The following is a 7,336-nucleotide window of genomic DNA, read 5'->3' on the forward strand; positions in this document are numbered from 1 at the left end:
AAAATTCATCTGAACTAGAATCAGAGGTTTAACCAATTTTCTTCAGACGACCACCAATTTCTTGGTCAATAAGCTTCGTTTTCCGTATATAATTACTCACCATTATGTATAGGGGAGTTTGTTGCGAGTTGGATATAGTTTTGTTTTTCGGTTATAACTTTTGAATAAATTGAGATATCGACATGTTTAAAGTCTTGTTTAAAAGCCAGAGAGCTTACCTATACTTCTGTAAAGGCGGCAATTTAATTTTTGAAAAAACTTTCAAAATGTAGCCAATTTTCTAATAAGATGATTTTTGGACTTTTTCTTCTTTGCTGCAAGTTGGACACCCTCACAAAATCCACTTAAAAAGCATAAAAATTAAATAAAACATCTACTAATAAAAAGTGTATGCAAAATTTTGTATTTTATAAAATATATTGTATTTTATACATTATAAACTATAAATTTCGAATCAAATATTTTGCAATGTTTACAAACATAAAATAGGTTAAACTTGAAAACAAAAGAAATCTCCAGCATATAAATCTTGACCAACTCGCAGCGAAAAGGTGTGTCCTACTCGCAGAATTGACAGGATTCTTTTAGACCGCAAAAAATATTTTTGGCAACAATATATGGAGCTAATTCTTTTTGCATCTTAAAGAGCATGAAAATTACTCCAAAAATACATGTACGAAATTTTTTTGAACAATGAATAGTAGTCTTTTTATTAACACTTAAAAGACGTCGTTTCCACTTTTCAAAAAAATTCTTACACTAAAAAAATGTTTTTTTTTATAAGAATCTTAAATAATGCAAGTATGTTTTTCAAAACAAATATAAATATATCTTATCAATAAGGCAAACATTTTACAATTTTAATTCTGGGAAAACACTTAAGTAAATAAATATTCTGAAACTCTAATATAGAAAACAATATGATAAACATTACGTTGACATTTTAGCAAAACAAACTTTTTTCAAAAATAAACTCCTAACTTCGCAAATGGTGACAGATTGCCTTCCAATTTTTACTATCATCTTTTGGTGTCAAGACGCGAATATACCATGAATTACGCGATTTTTGAGCAAGCCGTCTAAGCATAACAGCAACTATACTATCCTTGCCCCATCCTCCCCTACATTTTATTTTACTGAAATAAATTAAATTTTCCTCTGATTAAAACTACATTAAATTTAAAAATTTAATAAAATCCCAATAAAAATTTAATTTACATTCTGCAAAAAAAATTATTGTTATTATAAATTATATATCGCACAAGAATCGTTATTTCCATATACTTTAATCGTAAATGTATAAAGTATAAAATAATCTAATTATGATAAGATAGATTTTTCTTTGAAGAAATTTAAGATAGTGTCTGATTTACGTGTTACAAGTAAAGTAGATTTTTTTCAATAGTGTTTGGAGAAAATTTTTTTTTAATAAATTCTAAAAATAAGAAGTACCTTGAAAAATTTATAATAGGGGAGTGTGGGGCAAAGGCGCTAGGTTTACATTGATCGAAGTATATTTTTTAAATTAAGCAATTAATTTACATATGAAGTATTTGTTTTACATTATTCTAAAACTAATCAACAAGAAATTTTAATAGTTTCTATTTAGTATATTATTATTAAAAATACATTAATTAATGAAAATTAAAAACAATGCAAAATAATACCTTTGCCCCACTCGCTGGGGCAGCGACATTTTTGCTTATATTTCTAAAAGAAAACATTTATAAGCCTTAAAAAAATTAACAAGTTATATTTATTAGTATAATTTTTACGAAACATAAGGTTAACAACATATTATTAAAAGAATTAAACTATTTAAATAAAAAATAAAAACTTTTTGTGATTTTAACCTTATGTTGTGAATTCGAGTCTTTATTGTTTTATTTAAAACTAGCTGCGATAACCGTCTTCGACGGGTTATTAGTTATTGTTATTCCTACTTATATATTAATAGCTGCGATACCCGTCTTCGACGTGTTTCTTAGTATTTTTATAGTTTTCCATATTGAGTATTGATTGGTATTTAACCAACTACATTTAAACTAATTTTCTTGATGATTATTAATATTAATTAATGAAGAAGAAAACGAAATTTTAAGGAAAGTAAAAAGATAATGTTTAGAATTTTTAAAATCGCCCTAAGTGTGAAAACCATCATGGCTTAATAACGGCCCAGTACTGGCAAAGTTGTCACCTAGTCTTGGCCGATATTATTGGGACGACTCTTGTGGTGTTAATTACGGTTGGACGTCGGCAGACGTTAATGGCCCAATATTGACTGCCATTACTTACCCAGTATTGTCAAAATACAAAAACTAATATAAATTATTACATTTTTTATTAATTAACTAATTAATTTATCATATTTATACGTCTTTTATTTCACTCTGCTACTCTGACGTGAAGTCAAGAAAGCTTAATGATTTTATAAGCTACACTATTTATCGATATTGTGTAATATTTAATTAAATTTAATAATTTCTAACATATTTTCGACTTTACATGAAAATTTAATAATTCTGGTTTCAAATGGATTTTTTAATATTCATATAAATAATATAAACTCAATGTACAACAAAAATTAAAAAAAAAATAATTTAAGTGACATTGAATTAATAAATAGTAATAAATAGAAAATTCGAATATTCAATTGTTTTTAACCAAATAATTTTCAATATTGTCTTTGCCCCACATAACAAACCTTTTTTTACTTTAAATTTCAAATATTTAGATACAAAATCAAACTAAAACATCACACCAGTTGTGTAGAGAAATATTTAATTTACAGTCGGGTCCCCATACTGTTACATTTCCAGAAATTTCCCACTCCTCCAGACTCAGCTCTGTTATGTGCTCAAAGTATGTCTACTGCGCACCTTTCAGGAACGTAAATATATACACCTCAAGTTTGGCCTAGAAGTATATGCCCCCTTTTCTTTGGGCTTAAGAATACGGCCCTGAAAATTGGTGACGTCACCTAACACTTCTGAATTTGGAGGTTATGCAAAAACATAACACTACTGAGGACATAACAGTTTGGAATCTAACAGTATGGGGACCTGACTGTATTTACACGTTATGTTTTTCAAAATTAAATACTTAAACTTATGTTTTAATAAATAAGAGTTCGTTCAGTAAAATTATCATTTCATCTTTGCAAAACAATTTTTTTGTTATATTTCTTAAAATATTTGATTTTTTAGGTTTTTCTTTTTTTTAATCAATTGGTCTGATTGTATTGAAACTAAATTTTTAATACCAATTGGAATAGACAGAAAATAAAGGAGATATTTTAAAAAACGTCTTTGCCCCGCATAGCGCCTTTGTCCTACTCTCTCCTATTATAAAGAATTGCACTTAATAATTTAATAATATCCAGTTAATATCTAGTTATTCTTAATTATAAGTCAACTAGCTGTCGTACTTGTCTTCGACGGGTTTTAGTTTCTACTAATATGAGTCGAAATTTAAACCCTACTTTCACCCTGAATTTTCAAGGTTTATTGAGTGTTAGGAGTAGTAAAGTAGGGTCTAATTCTAATACAATTAGACCCTACATTGACTCCCAAAACAGGCTGAAATTTTCCAATCTTCCATTTGGAGAAGTAAAGGAGGGTCTAATTCTAAGAAACCTATACCGTACTTTTAAACCTCATAGACCCTACTTTCATACTCCTAGACCCTACATTCTAAAAGAAAATTTTGAATTATTTTTTAATGCATTACTTGAAACACTGCAAATGCAAATTTTTCTTTTTTTAGTTGTAGGGTCTAGGAGAATGAAAGTAGGGTCTACAAGGTTTAAAAGTAAGGTATAGGTTTCTTCGAATTAGACCCTTCTTTACTTCTCCAAATGGAAGATTGGCAAATTTCAGCCTGTTTTGGGAGTCAAAGGAGGGTCTAATTTTTAAAAATTGTATTGAAATCAGACCCTACTTTACGACTACATTTAGATAACTTTTGTTCTACCAGCTGCAATTTCATTTTTCTTGTACTCACAGCTTCAGTATATCTTCCCAGATAACAATTTGAGATTGATATGCGTCTCATATCTCTCGCATGTATGAGGTTTCTTTTCGCACTCGTGCCTTCACTGACGCTGACAGATGCGTCCTCATATGAGACGCATTACGCTCGCATGTCATAAAGGTGCATGATGCATAAGAGTGAAATGCGAGTCTCGTGCGTTTTTTAAGATCATAATTCGTAATAAATATAAACTTTTCAACACAAATTCAACAAAAATCAACTGTATAATATAATAAATTAACAATTTGGACTGCGTCTAAGAGCCTTTCTATTTGAAGCAAATCAACTTTAAATGCTCTTGTTCGATATGACCGTTATATTTTTTAAGTTTTCAATTAAAAAACGAGTTAAAACAAAAACAAATATTTATAAAACATAAAAGAAACAAAACTGTGATTCGCACACGCACTTTTTATAAATAACAAACAATCACGACATTCACCCAACGATAAAACCACATGCTCAGAGCGAAACTGGACGTCATGTGACTCGAGACGGACATCAACAAGTACATTTTCGGCCATATTGGGAAAATTGGCTGCGCACCCTGCGCACATGCGCATCGGTGAGACCGCGAATATTAAAAATTATAAAGTCAAATATTTTTCTGCCTTTATTATCAACTTTAGATAAATAAATAAAAATAACGTTCTACATTAAAGTTTTATTTTTTTTAATAAAAATTTTTTGTAGTAATTTATTATTATTTAAACTAAATTATAAATTACAATCTATAATAAATATTATATATATATATATATATATATATATATATATATGAGTCATTCCATTATATTTCGACTAAAGTCTTTGCCGACTAATTTTAAAAAATTATAATATTTTGCAGGAATGATTTTAAAGATATTAGGATCATCGAACAAAAAGAATTTTTTAAATATTTTTTATATTTATTGTAAAATAAGCATCTAAAGTATATACAGTCGTAAAAACTGTCTATTAGAAAATATTAAAGAAAACACATAATTTACTATCAAAACGTAAAAAAATTATTAGAATTCACCTGGCAAATAACCTATTTTTGCAAATTTCATTCGCTAAATGTGAGAAAGAGAAATCATTAAATTGAATAAAACTTTATGAAATATAAAGAAACTTTTAATAACTTTTAGTTTTTCTTATCACTTTCTTCCTTTTTTCTTCACAAATGTTAAAAAAGAAGCAATTAAAACTGACACTTTGCTTATTTTCACGATTTTAAAATGTAAATAACTTCTGCCCAGAAACATGAAAAATTACGAAAATTGGGCAATAATAATATGCTTATTTTACAATAAATATAAAAAATATTTAAAAAATTCTTTTTGTTCGATGATCCTAATATCTTTAAAATCATTCCTGCAAAATTTTATAATTTTTTTAACCCTTTAACGCCCAGCGGTTTCGATCGAAACCACTTTTGATTTCTAAAATCTATAACTTTGACAAAAATTAAGATATTTTTGATTTCTAAACGCTCACGACCCACAAATTTATAAACCTTTATGAAAAAAATTTACATTTTAAAAAATAATTAACAATTTGGTAATTACAACAATAATAACAAAAAAATATTTGTTGCAAAATTTGCAACAAAATTAAAAATTCGAAAATAAAAGGAAACAAAGCTACTGAAAATTGTTACTCGGGGGTTTTCGAGGTCGCTGATTAAGAATTTGATGCCAGATTTTAAAAATTCAAAATGGCGGATCCAATATGGCGGAAGTCATTTCTAAAAACTGATGCAATTTGCCTGAAAATTGTTACTCGGGGGTTTTCGGGGTCGTTGATTACGAATTTGATGCCAGATTTTAAAAATTCAAAATGGCGTATCCAATATGGCTGACATCTTTTATAAAAATTGATTCAATTTGCCTGAAAATTGTTACTCGGGGGTTTTCGGGGTCGCTGATTACGATTTTGATTTTAATTTTTTAAAATGTAAAATAGCGGTTTCAATTTAGTGTATAAAATGTCCAAATAAAAACGAGATCAGAATAAAATGTTCGTCTACCTTAGTGACAATGTGAAAAACAAATGCCTAACGCAAAACCGGCATCATAATGATAAATGAAATATTCATTTCTATATTCGTAATAATCAGAAAAACAAATGCCTAACGCAAAGACGAAATCAATCTAAAATGCTTGACTATATTTGTGAAAATCGGAAAACAAAAGCCTAACATGAGAACGCGATCCGAATAAAATATGAATCTACATTTGTGACAATGCGATAAACAAATGCCTAATGAGAAAACGATGTCAAAATTAAATGTTCGTTTACATTCGTGACTATAGAAAAACAATTGCCTAACATAGACTCTAACATTGGATTAGTAAACAGCGGCCCTGAGAACCCCCTACTAACAATTTTTAGGCAAATTGAATTAATTTTTAGAAAAGATGGTCGCCATATTGGATCCGCCATTTTGAATTTTTAAAAGCTGACATCAAATTCGTAATCAACCACTCCGAAAATCCCCGAGTAACAATTTCCAAACAAATTGAATCCGTTTTTAGAAAATATGTCCGCCATACTGGATACGCCATTTTGAATTTTTAAAATTTGACCTCAAATTCGTATTCAGCGACCCCAAAAACCCCCGAGTAACAATTTTCAAGCAAATTGAATCAGTTTTTAGAAAAGATGTCCGCCATATTGGATCCGCCATTTTGAATTTTGAAAAAAGGACATCGGATTCGTAATTAGCGCTCCCAAAAAGCCCCGAGTAACAATTTTCAGGCAAATTGAATTAATTTTTAGAAAAGATGGTCGCCATATTGGATCCGCCATTTTGAATTTTTAAAATCTGACCTCAAATTCGTATTCAGCGACCCCGAAAACCTTTATATACGAGCAATGACGTGAATTGCACTGCAAAAAAAGTCGGGCGTTAAAGGGTTAAATTAGTCGGCAACGACTTTAGTCGAAATATAATGGAATGGTTCATATGCATATTATATAAATTAATAAAATATAAATTTTATATTAAATTTGAAATTGTAAATTATTAAATAATTCAATTTTAAAAATTTCTACAAGTTATCATTAAAGTAATTTTCATAAATTCATAAATTTTATTGATTTAATGTAATATAAGATTATTTGAGGGGCTGATATAAAGTGGTTTAAAAAAACATTGGGAGAAAAAGTGGGATAAGTGACTTGGTAGCAAAAATGGTTTAAAACAATTAAAATATTTATCAATAAGTTTATTACACGAATGACTTGCAAAATATTAAAGTTTTTCTTTACTATTTTAAATATTTTTTGATCATTAATGCACGGGTAATGATTATAAATA

This window comes from Leptopilina heterotoma, unplaced genomic scaffold, assembly GCF_015476425.1.
Source record: "Leptopilina heterotoma isolate Lh14 unplaced genomic scaffold, ASM1547642v1 Lhet_6, whole genome shotgun sequence".
NCBI lineage: Eukaryota > Metazoa > Arthropoda > Insecta > Hymenoptera > Figitidae > Leptopilina > Leptopilina heterotoma.